The 26,512-nt window shown below is 47.9% G+C and overlaps 1 protein-coding gene and 1 non-coding gene across 4 annotated transcripts in view; one reads left to right on the top strand and one right to left on the bottom strand.

The window, feature by feature from the left end:
* Positions 1-7,582: 7,582 nt before the first annotated feature.
* Positions 7,583-7,655, bottom strand: TRNAS-CGA (transfer RNA serine (anticodon CGA)). The gene has a single exon. It is a non-coding gene; the product is annotated as a tRNA-Ser (tRNA).
* A 14,936-nt stretch (positions 7,656-22,591) lies between these two features.
* The window catches only part of LOC142590607 (uncharacterized), a 78,729-nt gene continuing 74,808 nt past the window's right edge, over positions 22,592-26,512 (top strand). For all 3 annotated transcript variants that reach the window (XM_075702921.1, XM_075702922.1, XM_075702920.1), the window contains exons 1-2: positions 22,592-22,809; positions 24,483-24,590. The gene's annotated coding sequence lies outside the window, so the exon portion shown is untranslated. The remainder of the gene's footprint in view (positions 22,810-24,482; positions 24,591-26,512) is intronic.

Here is a 26,512-nt window from a genome sequence, read left to right as displayed (position 1 = left end):
GCGGGGCGGCAGACATTTTGGCCCGTGCGGCGTCGCCGCAACGCTCCCCGCCAGGCGTTTCCAGGCATGTTCCGATGCCACGTGTCTTCATGTGCGTGTGTGAGTGTATGTGCCACTGTGCCTGAACCAGGCGATGCGACAGCAGGGATCACCCTCTCATTCCAGTCATTGTGCCCGAACCAGGCGATGCGACAGCAGGGATCACCCTCTCATTCCAGTCATTGTGCCCGACCGGCAGCGCTACGACAGTGTGCGTCACCATTAGCCCATTGTACATTCACGTGCTCGTCTATTGAGGGGTTCCTTCTTGCCCTCAACTGCGAGAGTATAAAAACAGCTGCCCCCGGACGCCAAAAGGGAGGGCTCCGATTTCTTCTATTGAGTAAAGTGCTCTCCCGTCTCTCTACTTCGGTCAACCTGACCGCCAACTCTTTGCGATGTTAAAATAAACAAGTTGTTTTGTTGTTACCAGTCGACTCATGCTTTGCCGGGACCTTCGGATGCTTCCAGTTGTACCCCAGGCCGCCAGGCCAACGCTACCCTTGGGGCTTGCGACCCAGGTACAACCACGGGCGTCAGCGCCGAGTTCCCAACAGGTCGTACCATCGGTGCGATTCAAAACATCTGGTTGGCAGCGGTGAGATCGCCTCCGACTTCAAACAACTGTCTGCCAGCGGTGAGATCGCGACAACGGAGGCCAGCAGCGAAGAGATGCAGTTGACTGTATGCTGAGCAGCTCAACGACGATCCGGGAGCAGTGCAACGAGCCCTGTGTGACGACTGGTTGCCTGCAGCGGAACGACTGCGCGGAATTCCTGCCTGCGAGGTTTGGTGAGTGCGGGACTTTCTTCTTCTGAGCTTTGCCAGGCTTTTGTTAGTGTCAGAAACAGAGCTGGTAATTGTGGTTGTCGTTGCTGCCGGGTTAGTTTGCGGCAAGACAATAGTAAGCAGTAGAGAAAGCAGCATTCAGAGCAGCCATGGATTTGAAGTCGTTGCGCAAACCGAAATTGTTGGAGCTTGCAAGAGAGTTGGGTCTGGATGTCTCAGACAAACTAAGAAAACCTGAACTGCTAAAGGCTATTCTTGAGTTAGAGGCTGAGGATGACGAGCTGTCGGAATGCCTTGAGACCATTGAGGAGAGGGAGACTGCAAAAAGACAGGAGCGCGAACTTAAAGAACAGAAAGAGCGAGAGCAACAAGAGAAAAAAGAAGAGCGTGACCGTCAACACGCTTTGGAAATGAAGCGTCTCGAGATAGAGATGGAACGCGCTCGTAATGGAAGTCAGGCACACGGTGCAGGAGAACGCGTATTGTTCAAAATGACTGACCTGATGCGGCCGTTTAAGCTTGGAGAGGACATTGGTTTGTTCCTGGTTAACTTTGAGCGAACGTGCGAGAAGCAGGGGTTCTCTCGGGAAACGTGGCCACAGCGCTTGCTCACTTTGTTACCCGGCGAGGCGGCCGACGTAGTCGCTCGCTTGGATAGAGAGGAGGCAGAGGATTTCGACAAAGTAAAATCGAGTCTGCTAAAAAAGTACCGGCTGTCTGCGGAAGCGTTCCGTCGGAAGTTTCGGGAAAATGAGAAAGGCAAAAGTGAGTCATATACAGAGTTTGCGTATAGGCTTATGTCAAACATGCAGGAGTGGCTCAAAGAAGAAAAAGCGTTTGGTGACCACGATAAAGTTCTGCAGTGCTTCGGGCTAGAACAGTTTTATAGTCGGTTACCGGAGAACGTGCGATACTGGGTCTTGGATAGGCCAGACGTTTGTACGGTGGCTAAAGCCGCTGAGCTAGCCGAAGAGTTTGTGACGCGTCGGGCTCGCGGAGCTAAGGACGGTCAAAAGGGTGAATTTGGCTCGAAGTTTGAGAGGCCGAAATTCACGCCCATGAGATTAAAGGGGGACACGCGTAGTGAGGATGCGAGTGAAAGCAGTCCGACCAAACGTAAAGAGACGGCGGCAGCCAAACGGAGAAAGCGGTTCGAGATGAGGCGAGCGGGCGTTTGTTATACGTGCCAGAAGCCGGGTCACTTTTCGGCGCAGTGTCCGGAAACAACACCAAAAGTTCTGTTTTTTTCAATAGGCAGCACTGACGAGAACATGAAGCTTCTCGAGCCTTACATGCGAGACCTCCTCGTGAACGGGAAAGAGTGCCGAGTGCTTCGCGATTCCGCAGCTACGATGGATGTAGTTCACCCGTCTTACGTAGAACCCCATATGTTCACGGGCGAGTGCGCGTGGATCAAGCAAGCCGTGGAAGCTCATAGCGTGTGTCTGCCAGTAGCAAAGGTGCTTATTGAAGGACCTTTCGGAGCGCTTGAGACGGAGGCGGCAGTGTCATCTATGCTGCCACCCCAGTACCCGTACCTATTTTCAAACAGGTCCGATCACCTCCTGCGCGAGAAGGGGCTTTTGTTTGGTGAAGCTAGTGTTCAGGCCTTAACCAGATCGAAGGTTCGGGAGCTGGCTGCAAAGGCGGTAGTTGCGGGGCCGACGTTATCAAACAACGAAAAAGGGTCAGAGGCGCAGCAAGCTGATATTCAGAGCACGCCCGAACTGAATAAAATTGAGTCTGTAGCGTTGAAGGCGCCAGATACTGGAGAGGAAACGCCCGACACGGGAAAGCTAGAAGAGCTATCTACTGATTTGCTCATCGCGCCTACGTCAGACGGACTTGATAGGTTGCTAAAAGTCAGCCGGTCGGCTTTGATAGCCGAGCTAAAGAAGGATGGCAGCCTGGAAAACGTGCGCTGCAATGTCAAGGAAGGTATCGCCAGGAAAAATGCGCGTTTTGTGGAAAGAGGTGGAGTCCTGTACCGGAAGTATCTAGACCGAAGAGGAGTGGAGTTCGATCAGCTGATCGTGCCTCAATGCTATCGTCAGGATCTGTTGCGCTTGACGCATGGGGGTTCGTGGTCCGGACACCTAGGAGTTAAGAAAACTAAGGACCGTCTCTTGCAAGAGTACTATTGGCCAGGGTGTTTTCGGGACGCAGACCATTTCGTAAGGTCATGTGACACCTGTCAGCGGGTGGGCAAACCAGGGGACAAATCGAGGGCGCCGTTGAAATTGGTACCTATCATTACGGAGCCTTTTAGACGGCTCGTTATTGATACAGTGGGACCTTTGCCGGTAACAGCCACGGGGTACAGACACATTTTGACTGTGATCTGCCCAGCGACAAAGTTCCCTGAAGCAGTGCCGCTTAAAGAACTCAGCTCAGTTGAGATAGTCAATGCACTACTGTCCATATTTGCGCGAGTTGGTTTTCCTGCAGAAATCCAATCAGATCAGGGCACAGTGTTTACTAGCGCTTTGACGACAACTTTTCTCGAAAGGTGTGGGGTAAAGCTGTTACACAGCTCAGTGTACCACCCACAGTCGAATTCCGTTGAGAAGCTCCACTCCGTCATGAAGCGCGTGTTGAGAGCGTTGTGTTTTGAACATCGAACTGACTAAGAGCTGTGTCTGCCTGGGGTGATGTTTGCTTTAAGGACCGCGCCGCATGCGGCTACGGGGTTTTCGCCAGCTGAGCTGGTGTACGGTCGCTCGCTTCGGTCTCCGCTTCGCATGCTTCGAGAATCATGGGAAGGCAGGGGCGACGACCCAGTCGTGGTGGAGTACGTACTTAAGCTCCTCGAACGCTTAAGAAGGGCACGGGAGTTGTCAGGTGAAGCAATGACAAAGGCCCAGCAGAGGGCCAAGGTTTATTATGATCGGACAGCCAGGGCCCGTCGTTTTGAGGTGGGCGATGAGGTCATGATATTGCGCACATCGCTAAACAACAAACTAGACGTGCAGTGGGAGGGCCCCGCACGAATTGTTCAGAAACTGTCGGACGTTAACTACGTGGTAAGTCTGCCAGGAAAGCGGAAAGCACAGCAAGTTTACCACTGTAATCTGCTCAAACCTTATAGACAAAGGGAAGCAGTGGTGTGCATGATGGTAAACGTTCCTGAAGAGCTTCCAGTCGAGCTTCCGGGACTAGGCTCAGTGACGAACAGGGAAGACACCGGTCAAGTCATTAGTGACCTTATCAGTAAAGCACCGCTGTCGCCTGAGCAGAAAACCGAACTACACCAGCTATTACAAGAGTTTCAAGGTCTGTTCTCTGAGAGGCCTGGTAGGACTTCTGTACTTACTCATGACATAGAACTTACCTCCCCAGAGCCAGTACGATCCAAGGCGTACCGGGTGTCACCCCGCCAGAGCGATATAATGGAGGCTGAGGTAAAGAAAATGCTACAGCTCGGTGTTATTGAGGCAGGTGAGAGTGATTATACCTCCCCTTTGATTTTAGTTGAGGTACCGGGCAAGGAACCTCGTCCTTGCGTCGACTACCGCAGGCTTAATTCCATCACTAAGGATCAAATTTATCCGATCCCTAACATCGAGGAGCGCCTTGAGAAAGTTAGTAGCGCTCAGTTTATTTCCACCCTAGATCTTGTCAGGGGTTATTGGCAGGTTCCACTTACAGAAGACGCTAGTAGGTATGCGGCGTTCATTTCACCAATGGGAACATTCCGTCCTAAAGTGTTGAGTTTTGGTTTGAAGAACGCGCCATACTGTTTTTCAAGCCTCATGGATAAAGTGTTGCGGGGACAGCAAGAATTCGCTTTACCGTATCTAGACGACGTAGCGATATTCTCCGCATCCTGGTCTGAGCATATGGCACACTTGCGGGCAGTGCTAACCCGCCTGCGCGAAGCGGGCTTGACAGTCAAGGCTCCTAAGTGCCAGTTAGCACAGGCCGAGGTTGTCTACCTCGGTCACGTGATTGGTCAGGGTCGTCGCCGCCCCTCTGAAATAAAAGTGGCCGCTGTGCGAGACTTTCCGCAACCGCGCACGAAGACCGATATTCGGTCGTTCTTAGGTGTCGCCGGCTACTATCAGAGGTACATCCCCAGGTACTCTGATATCGCGGCTCCCCTGACGGATGCTCTAAGAAAAACAGAGCCTCAAACAGTCGTCTGGGACGAGACAAAGGAAAGAGCTTTTAGCGCCCTAAAGAGTGCCCTAACAAGCCAGCCTGTGCTACGATCGCCAGACTATACAAAAGGGTTCGTTGTTCAGTGCGATGCTAGTGAGCGAGGCATGGGCGTTGTACTGTGCCAACGGGAAAATGGAGAAGTAGAACACCCTGTCCTGTATGCTAGTCGTAAGCTGACCAGTCGTGAGCAGGCGTATAGCGCCACCGAGAAAGAGTGTGCATGTCTCGTGTGGGCCGTTCAGAAATTGTCATGCTATCTAGCCGGCTCGAGGTTTATCATTGAGACGGATCACTGCCCTCTCCAATGGCTGCAGACCATCTCTCCCAAAAATGGCCGCCTCCTGCGCTGGAGCCTCGCTTTACAACAATATTCCTTTGAGGTGCGTTACAAAAAGGGGAGTCTCAACGGTAACGCCGATGGCTTAAGTCGAAGCCCCTAACGTAGGAATCAGCCTAAAAATTGTTTGTTACTGATGTTTTTCTTCCTGAGGCAGGATTTTTTTTTAACATATTGCTTTTGTTTAGTGTTTCAAAGTGATGATATGCTTTCTAGTGCAATTTTTCAATTTGTGGACGCGTTCTGAGTGATGCTAGACTACTGTAAGGAACTAGGCAGTGGTATAAAAAGGGGAAAGAACCTGGCAGGGCTTAGTGAGGGTTGTGCCGTGCTTGCTGACTGAGCGGTTGAGTTTCAGCGTAGTTCCAACGCTTGCCGGGAACGAGAACAAAAATGTGAACTCTCCCGAAGTCACTTTGCAGTGTCCCGTGCGAACCTGAACGAGAGAACGAGGCCTTCTCTGTGCGCTGCGCTCAAGAAACGTCGAGGGACGCCCGACTTCGGTTATGAGCATCATCGAGCGACATCCCTCCGGACAGCGGATGCAGTCCCCTGTCCATCGGGATCTCCTTCCCCCGGCGGGGCGGTCTGTTGCGTTTCGCCTGCGACACGCGGGTTTGCCGGCGCGACTGCGGCGGGGCGGCAGACATTTTGGCCCGTGCGGCGTCGCCGCAACGCTCCCCGCCAGGCGTTTCCAGGCATGTTCCGATGCCACGTGTCTTCATGTGCGTGTGTGAGTGTATGTGCCATTGTGCCTGAACCAGGCGATGCGACAGCAGGGATCACCCTCTCATTCCAGTCATTGTGCCCGAACCAGGCGATGCGACAGCAGGGATCACCCTCTCATTCCAGTCATTGTGCCCGACCGGCAGCGCTACGACAGTGTGCGTCACCATTAGCCCATTGTACATTCACGTGCTCGTCTATTGAGGGGTTCCTTCTTGCCCTCAACTGCGAGAGTATAAAAACAGCTGCCCCCGGACGCCAAAAGGGAGGGCTCCGATTTCTTCTGTTGAGTAAAGTGCTCTCCCGTCTCTCTACTTCGGTCAACCTGACCGCCAACTCTTTGCGATGTTAAAATAAACAAGTTGTTTTGTTGTTACCAGTCGACTCATGCTTTGCCGGGACCTTCGGATGCTTCCAGTTGTACCCCAGGCCGCCAGGCCAACGCTACCCTTGGGGCTTGCGACCCAGGTACAACCACGGGCGTCAGCGCCGAGTTCCCAACAGGTCGTACCATCGGTGCGATCCAAAACAAAGCCAAGGGCCTAGAGGCATGTGCTATACAAAACAAAAAAACTATCGTAGAGGCATCCTCTGGAAAGAGGATGCGCTACGAAATTAATGGGCTTGTAACATGTAGCACAACACCTTTCAAGAAAGCGAGGTCTGCTTTGGTCCTAAAAAGCGGTTCTGCACCAAGAAACACAACCGGACGCAGGGGAATGCAATTACAGTATGAAAAAGGAAAATGTTTCCTCCTGTCTCTTTCGGCTTCTCTGCACTCCAGGAAGACGTGGAGTTCGGTCAGCCTGTCGTCACATCTACCACAGGTTGGAGGCTCGTTACCGGTCAAGAGAAAGTTACGAGTGCCAAATGTGTGTCCTATTTTTAGTCTAGTGAATAGGACATCTGTTCTTCGTGTTTTCGTTGTTGGGTGCCAGAAACCTAACTTATAGGCTTAATTAGGTGAAGCTTATTACTTGTTTCTGCGTCTTACAAGCGTTGCCAGTGGCTTCGCAGTTTGTTCCTTAGGAAAGGCTTCATGTCTGTGGCAGGGACAGCGGCAGAACGAATACTCTGCGATGCTATTGATTTGGCGATCTCGTCCGAAAGCACATTTCCCTCGATTCCTGTATGGCCAGGAACCCAGCATATTACTACATGTCTATGTGATAAATAGATGTTACATAAGACTGAGTAGAGTTCATTGAAGACCGGATTTGTATGCTTTTGTAAAGAAATGAGCGCTTTTACAAGACTTAACGAGTCTGTGAATATGATTTCTCTGTCAAGTTTCAGTTTATATGTTTTACTGCAGACAGTACTGCATATATATATATATATATATATATATATATATATATATATACGAGAAGAAAGGGGGTTAACAGAGGGTCCCGATTTTATTAGTCATATCATAAGAAGCCAACAAACATCGACACCAAGGACAACATAGGGGAAATTACTCGTGCTTAATAAATGAAATAAAGAAACGAAGAATTAATGGAAAATAAAGTGGATGAAAAAACAACTTGCCGCAGGTGGGAACCGAACCCACAACCTTCGCATTTCGCGTGCGATGCTCTACCAATTGAGCTACCGCGGCGCTGTTTTCCCATCCCCTTTCTTGGGTATTTATGTGTCCTAGTAGAACCCTGGGAGTGTTAGCCAGCGCCACCACACACAAACCTTGACGGCGGACGTGGGACGTCCTTCTTGCCGCAGGCGTCACGAGAACGTGATCTTTTTGGGTGAAACCGCAGGGCAAAACCGCAGGGCAAAACCGCAGGGAGAAGTAAACCCTCGAACAAACACCCGAGCAGCGACTCTCTTCGCCGGGTGTGACTCCATCGCACGGGCGCCTACCATGGGCCGAAAATGGCGTCACCTGAGCGGGCTCTCCCATTGGTCGAACGTGACGTGTCTTCCAGAGATCGAAGGGCTTAAAAGACACAGACCGGGAGCAGCAAGAGAGCATTCCTAGAGCATTCCTAGAGCGTCCCTTGATTCATCTCTCTCGAACTTCTTGCGACGTACGGGCCGCAGCGTCCGTGTTGCTGCCGGCGCGTAATGACTGTACGACTGTTAATGGACTCCCACTGTAAATAATGTAAATAAACCTCCCAAGTTTTCATCCCAAAGTCCTCCTCAACTCTTACGAGCTGCAGGCATTAGGCTATGTTCAAGTATGGGGACATCCATTTCTTCGCTAAGTTCTCTTATACGCAGTAACAAAGGAAGTCTCATAGAGGGTCTGTTACGAAAAAGTGTTTTACACGTCAAGTCGTCAACCGTTGTGAAGCACAGATGTTCCTTATTAGAGCAAACTTTGAGAAAATAGGTGAAGCTGATGTATGCCCTCTGAAAATGGAGTGAACACTCATCTGACTCTACGTATAGCCTTTCGACAGGGCTTGTTCTAAAGGCACCAGTTGCCAGGCGGATACCCAGGTGGCAGACGGGGTCTAACATCTTTAGCGCGCTCGGGGCGGCAGGCTGATAAACCGCGGCACCATAGTCCAGTCGTGATCGAACTAGGCTCCTGTTAAGATTCAATAAACACTTTCTGTCGCTACCCCATGTTGTGTGGGATAGGATTTTAAGTAAGTTCATTGTTTTAGAACATTCTGCTTTAAGGTATTTTATTTGTGGAAGGAATGTAAGCCGGGAGTCAAGTATAACACGTAGGAATTTGTGTTCCTTGTTCACGGGTATTCGTTGCCCATATATTTCGACAGTGGGATCTGCAGCAAGCCTTTTTTTCCTGGTGAATAGAACGCAACAACTTTTGTTGGGGGTTCACTTGGAACCCGTTTTCGTCTGCCCACTTGGAAACGTTGTTCAAGCACTGTTGTACTTTTCTCTCACAGACTGTTAGGTTGCAGGATTTGAAACCTACTTGTATGTCGTCTGCGTAGGCGGAATAAAAAATAGATGGTGGTAATGCTTTACGAAGCGTGTTGACTTTAACTACAAAGAGCGTGCAGCTCAGTATATGCCTCCTTGGGGAACCCCAGTTTCCTGTATGAACGCACGCGACAGCGCGTTACCTATTTTCACCAGGAATGTACGGTTGTGCAGGTAGGCATCCGCGGCGCTATAACGTTTAACATAGTGCGGCGGATGCCCAGCGTCGATAGGTCACACAGGATTCCGTAGCGCCAACTTGTATCGTACGCCTTCTCCATGTTGAGAAACACGGATAAGAAGGATTGTTTATGCACGGAGGGGTCACGGATGTTTGCTTCGATGCGCACTATATTGTCGGCTGTAGATCGTCCTACTCTATAACCACACTGATATGGGTCAAGAAATTTATCTAGTTCAATTGAAGGAAGTGTAAAAGTCGACGGTTTGTCATTTCTTTCAGAAAGTTTGCATATACAACTTGTGAGGGCAATTGGGTGGTAACTTGTTACTAATGTGGGGTCTTTGCCCTGTTTCAGAATCGAAACGACAAGAGCTTCTTTCAATGCGGTAGGGAGGTACCCCGCGTCCCATATAGCGTTCAAAAGGGCTAGAAGGTAATTTGAGTATCACTGGGGAGGTGTTTAATCATGTCGTACATGATTAATCATGTCATATCCGGTCCAGGTGCAGAGCTCTGACATGCAGTCAGAGAGGCTCTCAACTCGGCAATGTTAAAATGCACGTTAAAGGGTTCGTTCTGTCTGCATTTACGGTCAATAGCCTTGCGTTCTGCTACTTGTTTGTGTTTTAGGAAAGCCTTGGAATAATGATCAGAACTGGAGCGCGCTGGAAGTGTTCGCCAGGGGCGTAAGCTGTCTTCCAAGCAGTTCACTTCACCGTTCACTAGGGCCAACGGATGAATTTCTTGTCCCTTTAACCTTTTCAGCCCATCCCATACTTTAACTTCTTGAGTATGCGAATTTATATTTGAAAGAAACCTCTGCCAGCTTGTCCTTTTTGTCTGTCGTCGCGTCCTTCTTCCCTGTGATTTAACCTGTCTAAATTCTATTAGATTTTCGGCTGTAGGACATCACATAGTTTGCTCCAAGCTTTACTTTGTCTCTTCCGTGCCTCTCTACAATCATCATTCCACCAGGGCACCCGTCTTTTGCATGAAATACCTCTTGTTTGAGGAATGAGCTTTTCAGTGGCGTCAATGATAAAACTGGTGAAGTATGAAACAGCATGATCTATAGTAAAATTATCTATAATATTCCGTGATATGTGCATGGATTCCCTAAAAGGTTCCCAGTCAGCTAAGGCTAGTCTCCAGCGAGGGAAGTGTGGAGGAAAGTCATGTTTGTTTATGAAGTTTAGTGTTACTGGGAAGTGATCACTTCCGAATGGGTTTTTAATTCCACACCATTATAAATCAGGAAAGATGCGAGCGGAGCCGATCGCCAGGTCTATTGATGAGTACAAGTTATGATGTGGATTATAATACGTTGGTTCTTGCTTATTAAAGAGGCACACACCGACGGTTAAAAGGAAATTTTAATGAGTCGACCTCTCGGTCGCATCGCGAGCCTCCCCACATCGTGGTATGATCGTTAAAATCTCCCACGAGGCTCGGGAAGCTGGTTAATGAGGTTATAAAAGTCTGTTTTTTCGAGACGCTGGTTCGGCGGTATATAAATGGAACACACAGTTACTAATTTATTAAAAAGGATGGCCCGAACTGACACTACCTCAAGGGGCGTGTTAAGGGCGACGGATCGGCAAGCTACCGCCTTATCGGCTGCTCTTGCTACACCGCCGGAGGCATTAGCCTCCTCACGGTCTTTGCGGAAGATGGTGTAATTTCGAAGAATATTTGTGTTGGTAGGTTTGAGATGTGTCTCTTGAACACACAGCAACTTGGGGTTGTGTTTGTGTAGTAGTTCTCTAATGTCCTCGAGGTTATGTAGAAGTCGTACATTCTACTGTAGTATTTGTGTTTGCATTATGATAGATGTGTTTGGTGCTGTGTGTTTAAGAGCCTGAGATTAGTTCACGGGCCCTTTGGAGGCGCTGTGACGGGAGTGAGAGAGAAAGAAACCTTTATTTGAAGTAGTGATTTGTCAGTCGAGGTGGGAGGGTCCCTTATTCCAGGAACCCACTGGCTTGGATCGCCCTCCGGGACCGGGCGACGAGTTCGCGCTGGTCGACCAGGTCCGGCTTGGAGATCGCAGCCTCCCACATTTCAGCGAGGAGGTTTGGGTCTGCGTCCGTTGCTATTAGTTGTGGCGCTGTGATGCTTGCTCGGGCGTTCTTGCATTGCATGAGGAGGTGCGCCAGGGTGTCTGGCACGTTGCAGTGTGGACAGATGTAGCTGTATAGCGTCGGGTGGAAATGATGCGGTAAGCTTCCGTGGGTAAAGGTATTGCTCTGGACTCGCCTGTAGTCGGTGCTTCGTTTTTTGTTAGTTTTGGATGTGCTGGAGGGTAGACCCTGCGTCCAAGCCGATAGTGTTGTAGCAGTGTTTGGTAAGTTAACGGTATTGTTTCCGTTTCCTCCTCTGATTTGGGTGGGTGGGACCTGTCCAGAATGTCGTGCGGGAAAGCCCGGTTGATGCTTGCGCGGGCCGCGGTGTGTGCCGCTTCATTCCCCTCGAGTCCCTCGTGTCCCGGAACCCACATGATGCAGGTGTAAGGGGGAGGAGTATCGCCACGTTTCAGTAAGTTGATCGCTTTGATGGAGATCCTGCCCTTCATGTAGTTGCGTGCCGCTGTTTGAGAGTCGGTGAAGACCACTATGGCATCCTCGCTTGTATGGGTGGCGAGTGCTATAGCGGCCTCCTTAGGTGTCTCCGCGTGTTTGGCAAGAATTGTCGCCAACGCCAGTGTCGTCCCCCTGTAGTCTGTGACGCTGATGACGAAGGCGTTTCGGCCCGGATACTTGGCTGCATCCACGTAGCGCGCCTGCGGGTCGTTACGGTGCTTGTGTCTGATGGCGTTTACCCTGGCGAGCCATCTGCCTCGATGGTGTTCTGGATGCATGTTCCGAGGGATCTGAAGAACTAGTAGGCATTCTCGCAGCTTCGATGTGATCTTTTCCTTGCGTTTCCCGTCGTGTTCTAGATTGGTTGCGTATCCTGTGCGTCGGAAGATTGCTCGGCCTGTGGTTATGAGCTTGAGTCTCTCGATCTGGTTGATGAGGTGCGTTTCCGCTAGTTCTTCCCAGGAGTTGTGAACTCCCATGCGAAGCAATCGGTCAGTGGAGGCGGTTGTCGGTAGTCCTAGGGCGAGCTTCGTGGCTTTTCTTATTAGAAGGTTTAGCTTTTGTTTCTCGGCTGTCTTCAGGTTGAGGTAAGGAGTTCCGTATGTAATGCGGCTGTAAAGGAGGGCTTGTACCATTTGCAAAGTGTCGTGCTCTTTGAGGCCATTGCGGCGATTGGCCACCCGTCGTATCAGATGCGTAAGCTGTGCCACGGTGTTGTGTATGTAGCCTGGAGAGTGTGGCGGAGCCGGACTCGTCCTTGTGTATATGGACCCCGAGGACTCGAAGTGAGTCGACCTTCGGTATTGGGACTCCCTGAAGAAGGACTTGTGGGTCCGGTGCGTCGTGGCTTGGGGGCCGGCCCCGGGTGCGTGCCCCGAGTACTAACAGCTCGGATTTATCTGGAGCACAATGGAGGCCGCAAGTGTTGAGGTACCGTTCGATGATGTTGACCGCCTCCTGAAGACGGGCCTCCTGTTCACCCGTGCTCGCGCCCCTCGTCCACAGTGTGATATCACCTGCATATAGAGCATGGAATATCCCTGGGACGGTGTCTAGGAGGCGGGGAAGTTTGAGGAGGGCCACGTTGAAGATGAGTGGCGAGACTACCGAACGTTGTGGCGTACCCCTGTTAGGTAGGTGAAATGTCTTGCTCCGGAGGTTGGCAATCCCCACCGTGGCCGTACGGTTGGTGAGGAAAGCGCGCATGTAGGCGTATGTTTCGGCACCGCAGCCGATATCTTCTAGATTACGGAGAATGGCTTCATGGCTCACGTTATCAAAGGCGCCCTTTACGTCTAGCGCTAGAATGGAAGACTTGCTGTGTTTGCTCAAATGGTCAAGAATATCTTCCTTTAGCTGGAAGAGGACGTCCTGCGTGGAGAGCATCTGGCAGAAGCCGAACACGGTGTGCGGATAGCGATCGTTTTCCGCGCGATGTGTGGTGAGCCGCTCGTTGACCATGTGTTCAAATAGTTTCCCGGCGCAGGACGTAAAGGAGATGGGGCGGAGATTTGCGATGGAGATGGGTTTGCTTGGCTTGGGTACCATGGTTACCACCGAGTGTTTCCAGGCTGTTGGTAGTTCGCCCTTAATCCAGCAGTCGTTATAGTACCGAAGGAGAGCCGTCAACGCCCGAGGGGGTAGCTGTCGAAGGTGCTTGTTGGTGACTATGTCTTTGCCCGGGCTCGTATTGCGTGTTAGCCTAGAGAGGGCCGCCTGCAACTCTGCCTGTGTGAAAGGCCGATCTAGCTCTTCGTTCGGCGCTCCTTGGTAATCCCTGGGGGTGGAAAGGTTGGTGGCAGTGGTTTGCGGGTTAGCTGAGCCGTGTAGCTTCGTCTGAAGTTCTTGGAGTAGCGGCTCCTCTGTGCCGCCATAGTTGTGGATTAGTCGGTGAATTGTATGTTTTGTTGGGTTTTGGTGTAGGTGTCGTCAACCAGGGATCCAAGTATATGCCAAGTCTTTGTGCTGAGGGTCCCTTGAAGTTGGTTGCAGAAGGATCGCCAGTTCTGACTCGCTAGCTGTTCAGCGTTCTCCTGCGCCTGCATGCTTAATAGGGCGATTCGGCGCTGGAGCTTGCGGTTGAGCTTTTGGCGGCGCCATCGTTTGAGGAGCGATCGCCGAGCCTCCCATAAGTGCAGTAGGTGATTATCGACCGCCGGATTGTCCTCGTCTAGTTGAATCGTCCTGTAGTGGCCGCCAGCCGCACTTATGATACCGCTTAGCCAAGCTTCAACGTCTTCGGTGTCCGAATCGTTGTCAAGCTCATTCCTATACGCGTTCCAGTCAGTGAGTCGCGCCTTTCCTGTCTTGTGCGCACGGTGAGATTGTTCAACCTCGATTTGAATTATGTGGTGATCGCTCCGGGTGCCAAGTCCTCCTCCCATCTGACAGCGGCATGCGCGAACAACGCGCTACAGACAACGATATACTAGCGTGTCCGGGAGTCGGGTCCACGTGGCCTTTCGCACGTCTCGAGTGAACGTGAGATCAGGATTGGTGTCCCTCGACACGCTGTTGCCCACTCGGGTGGGTTGGAGCAGGTCATTCCATAAAGTAAAACCATGCTGCTGTGCGGCGTCGTGAACCCGTGTCCCTTTCTTGGTGGTATTGGGGTAGCCCCAGGCCGCGTGTGGGGCGTTAAAGTCCCCTACCACAACAAGCCGGCTGCCGTTAGCGTTCTTGCGAAGGTCCCGGACGAAGTGGTCGTAGCGCGGCGGGCTGTAGAGATTGGCCAGGTATAGGCTCTGTTGATTCTTGCGAGTCGGCAACACCTCCACTATGGTGTGTTCGATTTCAGTGTCTTGAATTTCGTGAGGCTGTGCGGTTAGTGTCTTCATGACAAGAATTGCGGTGCGGGCAGTGTGTGTCATAGTGTTGTAGCTGGGGAGCTTTATTTTCTTGGTGTTGGTTTCCTGTAGCGCGATTATGACTAAATTGTTTGCTTTGAGATATTCTTGCAGGGTGGCCGAGCGGGGTCTATAGGAGCTGCAATTCCAGTGCCAGATGCGGAAGGTGGGAAGCGGCTCGGTATGTCTACGTTTGGGAGCCGCCATGTTGGTGGTTGTCCTCCACCTGGAGTCGGTGATTTGGCGTTGTCGAGCTAGAATCCTCCGCGGATTCCCCTCGCACTGTCCTTCGTCATTTGCGTTTGGTTCCTAACTGCTCCGCCAGATGTTCATGGGTCACGAAATTCTTGCAAGAATAGGTCATGAAGTTGTGTTGCTGCGCCATGAAGCCGTCCAGTTTGGCGTCGAGTGTGGTGACCGTACGGGTTAGTGGCTCTACCTTTTCCATGGTCTTAGTTATCACTGTCTGTATGGTTCTGTCTGCTGTGGGAGTTATATATATATATATATATATATATATATATATATATATATATATATATATATATATATATATATTTTTTTTTTTTTTTTTTTTTTTTGAGCGGTCGAAAGATGCTCGCCGCTCCTTAGGCGCTGGTGGCGCCGTACGTCTGGCAGGTCGTTGTGTCCATCGCCTCTTGCGAGGCGCTGAACAGGAGGGGAAAGAAAAAGAAGGGGAAGGCTAGGAGGGGAAAGAAAAAGAAGAAAGAAAAATACAAAACGTCCGCAACCAGGGCAGGCAGGCGGAGAAGCGCGGGAAACTTTTCTTTTCGGTTGCTGTAGGCTGCGCTTGCGACCGAGAAGCCAGCGGTGTCTGTTGTCAATAAATTTTGAATAAACGGTGCGATCTATCTGAGCCCAAGATGAGAAATTCAGAAACGCACCCAAGGCAGCACCACAAAAGCACTTGCATGCGGAAGAATTAACATGGATGCATACGCTATAGTGCGTCGCAACAAATGCACAGTTTAATTGTAATATTCTTTTTAATCAGTACAGTTTTACCTATACAGCTTTGCCTAATATAGTTATAAGCTTCTGGCTGAAAACATGGCTGAATAAACGTATACATGTGAAAACATGTAACGGCTTACATTAGGCAATATTATATAGGTTTCTTTTTTCTTGTCCATCAATTGCTGCTGTCAACTTTATACGTTTCCACGTATAGCGCTTTCATATATCGCTCTTGCGCAAGAGGAAGGGCCTTCTCGACAATGGCACCACTTCCCAAATGGCAGACTGTGCGCTGCATGCAGGCGGCCACGTAACCTATAGCTCTCATCTAAAATAAAGCTTCGTCATTACAATATATGACTCATGCATGTACTGCCTCAGTATACGAAATCGCATCCGTCGGAAGTCTCATTGTGGATATTTTACATATGAACGTCCGGTAGACATCCCGGACTTCTTCTAGCTGGCACATATAGGGAAAAAAAAAAGCTGTCGTTTGACGTGATCGAACTTTCGGTTTCCGCGTTCGAATATACATGTTTTCTGGTTTTTATATGGGGCTATGATGCACTTACGTGGCAAATCGAGACCACGGAACGTCCGAAATGACGTCTAATTGATAAAGACATATACCATAATGCATAAACGAGGTTTGCGCCTAATTGAGTATTTGTAATTAATGACATAATGTAGCGAATGGGTAGAACACACACAGAGACACACGTAGCTGGAGTGCCTGAATGCTGGTGAGTTGACGATTGAAATAATGAAATAACATTACTATAAAAGGAGATGTTCTTTACTTGCTGCTACCAGCGTGAGCCAGAGAAGAGGTGACACACGAGAGATACGCACTTAATATTTGCATGAATATAGCGCGAGTTTTTTCCCCGAAATTTCGAGCCTTGGAACGCGCCTCGCATTATATTCGGGTTCCTGACATGAACATAATGTGTGCTATTTTTCTTTTACCTTATCTAACGCTGACAATTCACCGTGCGCAAGAGCGCGCGAGCTGGGAGTTCTCACTGTTCATTTCGCGCCGCCTTTATCCTCCCGGTTTAAAACGCTCTTAGTGCCGCATCAATATGGTTACGGCGTATTTATCGAAACCTTGCGCAAGACTATCGGCGGCGATGTGCAGGCGCGCCAAGCGAGCGGCCTTCCAAGTCGCCCGGTGAATCGTCGCACAGTGTCTTCGCCGTATTCGATTCTATTACGGGTATTTCTGAAGTCCTGCCTGCCGAATAACTTTGATCGCATGGGGGGCAGAAACCGTCATCGCCGACGGTGACAAAGAAGTCACCAGCAACAACGAGTGATTGTGCAGCCACTCGTCCTTTCACGGCATTTTGCGACGGCAGTTCGCAGTAACGAGGAATAAATTGCGCCTTGCGAGCACCCGCTTTTATACGTCGTTTCCTGTTTCCTTGCGGCATATATATATATATATATATATATATATATATATATATATATATATATAGTTTTTTGTGAGACTGAAAGTGCCATCTCACGTTATATTAGTGGTGGCGTCATTTTGTGCATATACGCTGTGTTTAATTGGTTTTTTAGTGACGTGCCACAAGGGACCATGCACACTGTCCGACAGCCGCTGAGTCAATTCGTATATTTAAGAAGCTGTGTTGATGCAGCTTAGTCTTGCAGAGGCCGCTAAATTTAATGTCTTGTCATCGGTCACAAGAAAAGCGAGCATAATAAAGTAATGTGGCACGAAAGGTCTTCACGAGTGGTTCAGGCAGCAATTGAACAACACTTTGAAATTGCGCCTTCAGGCCATGCGTTCACACGCGCCAGTGCTTTCCGACAGGCTGCGCAGTGCTTTGAAAAAGTGAGAGGCAGCAATTTTTTGTTGTTGTTGCTTTTGCGTGACAAATGTTGACGGACGAATATATATAATGACGGAATATATACCAGCTCTACAAAAGCGATGACGGCGGTTGATCACACGGGGAAAACAACAGCCATCACACAAAGACGTTAGTGACAGTTCATCTGGCAGTTAGATCACTTTCCGGCTAAAGGATGGTTCTGTGTTTTATTCTGGACTGATCGAACTCTAGTAATTAGAGTGAATAATGAAATCAGAATGAAATTTATTTTCGCCATATATGCGGGTGCGCATGCAACGACCACAATTGTGAGAGCAAGAGTACGTGGAGACCAGTGTGCAAGTCGCAAGAAGAAGACATATCGCGTAAGTATTACATTTGCTTTACCAAAAAGCACAAGATTTCAATACTTCAAAAACGGATATGTTTGCAACACTATTGTGTCGTTCATTATTGCTTTCTTCTTTTGTAGTTAAACTATCGAGAAAATAACTGTTTAACGGGGAACAAAATTTAATTAAGTGGATATTGCATTAGACAGTTCTCGTGATAGTCATCTGAACGGCGGAAAGAGTCAAGCAAAATTGTTCGCGAACGGCGTATTAATTGTAAACGGCCCTGTCGCAGCACAACAAAAATCGTCAAACGATCTAAGCGCAGGCGACTCGTGGACTGTACAGTTCTAGGAAACATTTCAGTTAGATGTTTTCACTGGGGAGGGTGAAAGAAGCGATTATACCAGGCCGAATTGTGAAGAGATGTCGAAATCTGCAATTTTTGTAGCTATTGTCAATTTGTCTAAGAATAATTAAGGCTGCATGCCAATCAATGTAAATCATAAGATGGAGCATTTCTGCTGTCGACGTGGATTTGGTTGGGAAGAACTAGAGTTAGATCAAGTTCTTCCAATTTTTGCTGAATTAACTAATGATGTTCAACAATCAAGCAGTTAAGAATTAATAAATTCATGGTATATCATGAGTGTTCTTTCAAGCGCCGTGTCCTGTGAAGCATATCTACCATTTTCGTGCAAAGCTCCCTGGAAAGCGTATTGACTGTGTATGCATGCATGCACCTATCGAACTTCGTGCACATATAGACGTGATGCTTTGACGATAGATATTTATTAAAATTCAAATTATTTATTTCGGCCTTGTAACGGTACAGACAGCGGAGGCGCAGAAAAAGCTGTCAGGTACAGATTGACAAAGCCGTAGCCCCATTTCGCTTGGCAGAGCCTTTACAGCGAGACATTTAAAACAAGACAATTGCACACGGTAATAACAGGTATACAATAATGAGCAAGTACAAAAGGAAACAAAACAAGATTATACAATATTTATACAATGCTCCCAAAAAAGAAAACAGAACCTACATGATAACGTACATAGCACTCAAATTACTGTTCGACGCATTGAAGAGGTCAAATTTACTGTTCACATAAGCTATATGCATATTCGTATAGAGCTACCAATCCCTGAAAAATATAGAACGCAGATTTTCATTACACACACGCACGCACGCACGCACGCACGAACGTGCACAGCACGCACACCAAAAGGAAACGGCGACGCTCTCACAGGAAGCGCCTGAAAAAAAAAAGGAAGAAAAAAGGAAAAGTGTGGGGAACCGAAGTCGTCTTGCGCTGTCGCATCTCCCTCTCCCAGAAGGAATGAACAGGTTCTTGGAAAGCAGGGACGAGCGATTCTCTCTGTCAGCATCAGCTCCCACCAGCGAGGACGGGCGAGAAAGCGAAACTATGGTGTTCTAGCGAAACACGACTTTCCTTGCTATTTTTTCTTGGTCGGGCCAACGCCACCTGCTCGCAGGGGCGCAGGCGAGTTCCCGCCAAATGGCACGGGGGCGTGAGTTGCCGCCAAATGCTAGCTCTGGATGCCAGCTCGTTCCGCGTCTCTTGGTAGACTAGTTGGTGCATTTCTGTTATCATGTACTGCGCATATAAACGCAAACTACACAAAAGTGACATGGACAAGAACAGCGCAAGCCCTTTACATGCAGTGGAGCCGCCGTATCTCGCCGTTCAAGATATGCGTACTCGTAAGCGGCATTTTAATTTCACGTTGTGTAATGCATGGCTGTCTTTTTCAAGTGAACAAAACTCGCTTTGTATTGCGTATATGGTTTTGCAACGTATGATAAACTCCTTGTTTTTTGTGCTTATTTTTTTCTGACAGGAAGAAAAAGAAAGATGCTTTATATGAGAACGGATCAAGCGTTCGAAAGTTGGGACAGGGAAATCTGAGACGTACTTTCATGTATATATTTCTAATATTATTTTTTCGTCTTGTATTTTCCTTAATTTTTCTCTAGGAAACAGTGGAACGACACTGCTTAAATTGAAGCACAGAGTGCGAATGACCTGCTACGCTCGGAACTGTTATCACCATTCGGGAATAAATCGGGTAAGACGCTTGTCTGGTTGTCATTGCGGAAAAGTCATAATTAATTAGAAGTTGCTTTCGCTCCTTCCCACAGATGAAAAAACAAAACTGTAAATGCCTGTGCGATATACATCTGGTGCATTGCAGGTGAGAATGGATTGTGTGTGGCACATCTCTGCATGTGGACTAGAGTAGATCTAGGAACATCAGACAAGAAGCCGCGTATGTGAAACCCTGCGGATAGCCCATATGTAAGTTGTTCCTCAATTCTTCTGTTGTTGTATTTTCGTAGTTTACGTGTAATACTTTGTCACCGCGGTCTCGACGCTATGTATACCTATACATTTGTCTCGTGGCAGTCTGCGTGCTATTTTGTTTGTGCAACTATGTGTTGCATTCATTTATCGGGCTTCCTGGATGTTTTTTTTTTGCAATGATATTCTGAGCCAAGTCAGTAAATCTATTCTTCCTGTTCTCATGTTTCCTTGGGCGGCTCTAAAGCGTATCTTAGAGAAATATTTAGCTTCAGACTCCCGCATGGAACAGATGGTGAGTGACATGCTGTTTTCTTTTTAGAGAAACTATGTATTCATGTTTAATATTTGGTTGATTTTCATTTTGTCATTCGTACAATACCGCAGACATATGCCGTTCTGTCATAGAACGTTGTTTCTAGATATATTTGTTTTATGTGGTTAAAACATTTAAAACGAGAGTGATCACATTTCTTATCCTGACCATTATTTTTTACAGATCACGATAACCACGTATTTGGATGTCTGGTTTAACTCTACATGCGCTGGTTCGTGCAGGTGAACTTTTTTTCCAGATACGGAGGAACGGACACCGGTCATGCCGTGCGCACTCTTCTGCAGGGCATACTTACAAATGAAGCTGCACTGCAGTTCAGCTGGAAAGGGTCGCAGGGGAGGAAGCACGCCTTCGTGAAGCTCACGGCCATCACGGATCTCATTCTAAGTAAGAAATATGGCATAACAATCAGCTTTCTTGTACACGTTGCGAACATCGGTACCAACTGCATGCCTCGTTTTTTTTTTCTTCATTCAAACAAGGTGCTGCTTATTGCATCGTGCTGCGTCCAGTATTAGCACTTTCTTTAATAAAATAATTCCGTAATAAGTGAGTTCTACTTGCGGCGTCCATATTTTGTCACTGCTTTTGAGGAGTTTGTTTTGCTTCACCATATAATATATGCTGTATATGCTGTTTCTGCTTTACCCCATGTATGCAAACTGTTTTCTGCAAAACATAGACCTATCATCGTTGCCGTCATGTCAACAAGCATATGTATCATGCCATAAACTTCCCCTCTTGCCTCTCCAAACATTTACCTATTCACCTCCTTGTGCCGCTTGGCGCTCCGGGCTCCGGCGCGTTCTTTGTCTCAGCGTTTCAACTCGGCTGTTTCATGCAGTGCTCACGGGAAGCAACAAGACCGATCGTGGTGTAAATAGCCGCGCTACCTATAGACACAGCAGCCGCTGTGTATGCGTGTTTTGTTATGGTTCCGTGTTGAGTTCCCCCTATTGCTAACGACATATAAATTACCGACTATCCGGTACTTACACGATTTGTGTCGTCCAGCCACTCTTCCTGACAGCTTCGATACTAATTTGCACGTCCCTAATATTGCTTTGTTATCGTTTCTTTAATGTTTAGTGAATATCTGGCTTATGATCTTTTTGATTGTTTCACTTCTTCAAATGGAATGCGACTAACCAACTGAACTATAAAGCGGGGGCAGCTTTCTTATATGTGCCGCTTTATTGCAGCATCTGTGAGGAGCACCTTCCCAGACGCTTCACTGGCATCAGTGGCAGGAGTCACGAAACGCTGGTTAGTCAGAGCAGCTGACAGGGATGGAGGCCGGAACGAGAGGAGGCGCCGTGACCCCGCTTCAAGCCCACCATGAACTAGCGTTTGAAACTTTTGTGAACGTGTGGGTGTATATATCCAAGACAAATACAAGAAATAAAGACTTGTATAAGAATATTTTGCCTGGTACTTATGTGGTACGAAAAGTACAAAAAAGCATTCGCTTTCGAGTGGTACTTCTATGCCGGCCACCACACAAGAATGATGTGCATGCTGTTGTAAGTGCATGATGCAAATGCTACGATTATTGGGAGCGTCAAAAGCAACGTCGGCTATCAGCACCGGGCCGATGCAATGCCGACCATTATTGACGTCAGGGCCATGGCTTGCCCGCGTGTGGCATGGGCTCGGCTGCGGTGGCCAAATAGAATGGCCTTACGGCTGGCCGACTGACTACGTACCTAAAACCTAGGTAGGCCCTCGTATGGGACGCCGACGGCCAAGTCGGCCACAGTGGTCGGGCCTACATCGTTCGCCGACGATCGGCCGACATTAGGCCAATGTCAATCCCCAAAGCTGGGCTGCCCTTGGTTGCCGAAGTCGGGCCAACCGTTTTGCAGTCGGCCGGAGACGTCGGGCAGACTTTTTGCCACGGACTTTTTGTTGCTTGGGCTGGGATTATTGGATATATTTTATTTGGCAATCTCCTGCTTGAAAGTTCTGTATCTTCCCCGTGCTGATTTTGTCTGCATCCCTATTTTCCATAGACCCCTATTGCGCATGACGTGTTTCTGGCTCCCAAAATCGATTTCGCCTCATTCAACCACCAAAAGCATAGATAGCATAGCCTTCAAGATTGGCAATATAAATCCAGAGGTCGCCACGCTATGGGGGCGTGGTTTTGGGCACCACTAGACACCACCTATTCCTCCATAGGTCAAAGTCGAAGTCCAGTCTGTGGTACAGTCACAGTCGAAAGGATTTGGACAGATTCGTTTCTATCGCACGCGCATCTTTATTCTATGGGCGCATCGCGCGAATGCATGTAGTGATGGGGCTTGCGTCTTTTCTTGTACTTGTTTAGAAGCTTTGAGTTCTGGGCTTCGCGCTGGGCCAGTGCTTGGTGACATTAGTTGCCCAGCGGCCGGTGCTACCGCAATGTATCCGGAACAGTGGTGAGAGTACTGCTACACGTTTTGAGAGATTACCTGTTCTTTTGCTGACACTTGTAGGAGCAATCGTGTTTACGAATTCGTCTCGAAATTCCCGCTAGCGCGAAACGGTTGTCGCTGTCTCGCAGATATCGCAGGATAATCATGTGCGCCTTCGATGAGCACTGTTGCAGTACCTATGATCTGCCCTTATAGTTGAAACAAGTGCCACTGCCAGTGGTGTGCAACTGGCGTGTGTTTAGTGGCGATGTTAAAAAGCAAATATCATAGTTTAGTCATACGTGCGAAATGCGATATCAACATGTTCAAATATTACACGAAATGTAAGGCTCGTAACTGTAGCGACAGTATGAATTGAAGTATACGTAAGCTAACTAAAAAGGAGCTGTTGGTTACCCTGTCTAATAATGCTATTGGACAATTTCATTCATGTTTATTAATAAAAGCCAACGTCTTTTTTAGCGAATTTACCGCCACTTTTCCGTATGGGGTATGCTGCAAACCTCTTTCGGGGCCGATCCCGGAGATAGTGCACAGCCGCGCCAATGAAATTACATCATTTTGAGGTTTGAGCTCGGTTATTGTTGCGCACTTTTAATATTGAAGTCGAAGAAGCCTTAACATGATAGGCATGTGCTGTCGGCGTTTTGTTTCATGACATTGTTTGTGGGCTGCCATTCTCAAAATACTGAGGAATAACGTCAAGAATGCAAGACTTGGTATGAGCAACTTCAGTGATAGAATGCCGTGGCACTGTAGCCCACACACCCCCATGTAATATAGCAGGACATGGCATATATCATACGTATACCTAAAGATATGTAGAACATCACGGCGGCGATGACGGCAAAAAAGTTCGCTTGAAATGTGCATAAAATTGCTATTGCAATAAAAGGTGGCAGTTCCCATGCCCCAGTACATGCATATGCACTGAATCGTTAGTGCTGCAAATGCCGTCTCATGCGTCTTTTTTTTTCCTCCACCTTTATGAGATGACTATAGGTTATGAGTCTCTTATGCGGAGGTCATGGGATGTTTGGTTGTGCTAATGTGCTCAGCAGTAGCCACATACATTGACTGCATTTCTTTTCCTTCCTCACTGCTTGTGCTGACCACTATAGCTGAGGGTGCTGGCACTTTCCATTTGTGGCACTCGGATAGTGACAGTATGTTTCCTTCACTTGAAGCTTCTTAGCTGCTATTAGGTGTTAGCTGTGGGGTTATGTCATGCCATGTGTACATGATGAGCAAGCAAGTAAACAAACTCACTTCCCTGCTGCTGTTACTTACGAGTACTTCCAGAGGCAAACACATGCGAATGCACGAATCAGCTCATCGCTCACTAATGCGCACGTCTGTTCCTTTCATTGTTCATATATCATGTGCGTAACTTTGCATCCGTGATCAACATTGTAAGCAAAGCCAAGTAAACATGACACAGGCACTGTGTCTGCCTTAATATTTATCTGTGCTATTTTTACGATATCAATTACGAACTACGGAGACCAACTCTATACCTTGTGAAGTTTACATCCAAATAACTTTTTTTCCGATTGCAGAAGGAGCATATGTTTAAATTTGTGGCAGTTACATGGCAAAATGCCCTATGCCCATATCCCATCGCTTTGTGTCCAGCCATTTGTCTAATTTCCTTTACTGTGCTGCTGTCTTTACAGCTTCTGCTGATGTTTGTTGTACCCATCAAGATCCAGCCTGTCTCTGCTTCGTTGACACAAAATAGCCACAAGTTCTGATTGCTGCTGGTTAGCTCAGTTCGAAATTTGGTATGTATATCCACTCACTCGAGGTGTGTTGTTGTTTCTGATGCTTGTGCTGCTCCAGTAAAAAAGGATTTAATTAATGGTGGCTTGTGTGATGTATGACACCCTATCGCTATAGTTCTATACAGGTACAAAGGCTTGTTCACATGTTTAAGGTATTAAGGTTTGCCATTTAAGTGTTGGAAGTGCCCACAATGTGTTAAACTCTTGTATAAAATTTTGTAGGCCAAAACACTTGTAATATTGCACGTGTGCTTGGGGTCACCACAAAAGGCACAGTAGAAGAAGAATCAAGAAAATTTGTTTCCAGCTTTCTCGAGACAATAAATCTTACAGAAAAAATTGTGTTGCAAACTACCGACGATGATTCTCAGCTGTAAGATATTGTTCACCATACATAAAAAAAATTTATCACCATCAGCAATGGCTCATAACTACCTAAGCAAGCAAAAATGCAAAGATTCATTCCCCTTGGAATGCAGAGCTTAAAAGCACTCAGCAAAGTACATCGAACAGCGCATACATTCATTGAAATCACCCATACAACACTCAGAACAGCATATGCTTCATTAAAGAACAAGCTCAAAACATGCATTCGAACCATCAATAAAGCACTGCATACTGCCCTCACCAGTTGTAGTGATGGTTTTGCAACAGCCTTACTGGACATCTACTTTTGCAGGGCTGGGATGGCAAGTCAGATTTTTTTTAAATGGAACCACTGTTGTTCACCAACATCTTTTGCATAAGGGCTGCTATCACTGGCCAATTGCATCCTCAGCATCTGACTTATAGTTGTGAGACTGTGTCTACCTGCATGATACAGTGGCTGCACCATGAGCGATGCGTGTGAATGGTGTGTGAAAGCTTTAGCTTAGGTTACGCCCTGTACACAGGGAGTGCCCGTCGGCCTTGACCTCAGAAATAGCTCTGTAGGCAGGCATAAATGTCTCGCTGTTTGTCTTCGTTTTGATCGGCAACTGTTGGTATATTTTTGGTATGGTGGTATATTCTTGCAGCTTTGCCACTGGCTCTGGGTTTTATGTGTAGCAGCGTGGTGTACTCAGTATGTTTCATTCTGGTATGGACATGTGGCTGTGGTGAAATGTTCTGAAGTGAATAGCTTTGCTTGGCTCTTTCCCCAATTATCATCTTTAGTTGGAGGTTTGTGATGTTTGGTAGTCAGACTCTGCAAGGAAAATGTTCGTTCACTCTCTTTTGTTCTTTCGTTCGCTTGTTCTTTTCTTCATTCACCTTCTCGTTCACTCGTTTGGACTATTCGCTTACAGTGACACTCATTGCCTATGCTTTCTGCACAATTCTTTTGTGCACAAGTTTACGCACTAATTTGCTGAACAAGAAGCCAGCAACCTTACCAACAAGAGCTTGCACTCTTGCTTGCTAAAATTGTGGGAACTTCAGAGGCCAAAATGCATCTTTGATATACCGTATTTACTCAAATCTAGGTCAGCCCCGATTCTAAGCTGTCTCCAAAAGTGCAAAGCCAGAAAAAAAAAAGAAGATAAAAACAAGAAAGACTTGCCTCGAATGTATGCCAAACAAAAAAACGAGCACAGTGTTCACAAAATGAAAACAGCATTTGTTGAAAATGAACATGCTGAGCTCATTCTACGTCATCACTGCTGTGGTCCAGTAAATGCCATCCTCATTGCGGCCCTCGCAAAAAGCATCTCCTGTCGCCCCCTCCAATGACGGGCATTTTTCTCATTGATGCTGAAGTCCCTGGCCTGAACATTTGACAATACCTCTGTGGCGAGCACAACTTTTCATTTGAAAGCTGCATTATAGTGGCAACGCCTGTTTGGTACTGTTACGATAAGGTTACGCCGCAAGCCAATACGCCACAGGTCACAATCGTGACGTCGCTTGTGTACTTCAGTTGGCTACTGGTGCAGCTAATAGTG

Source organism: Dermacentor variabilis, chromosome 8 (assembly GCF_050947875.1).
Source record: "Dermacentor variabilis isolate Ectoservices chromosome 8, ASM5094787v1, whole genome shotgun sequence".
Classification (NCBI taxonomy): Eukaryota; Metazoa; Arthropoda; class Arachnida; order Ixodida; family Ixodidae; genus Dermacentor; species Dermacentor variabilis.
The sequence above is the reverse complement of the archived record's forward strand: the minus strand, read 5'-3'. Positions and strand labels throughout refer to the sequence as shown.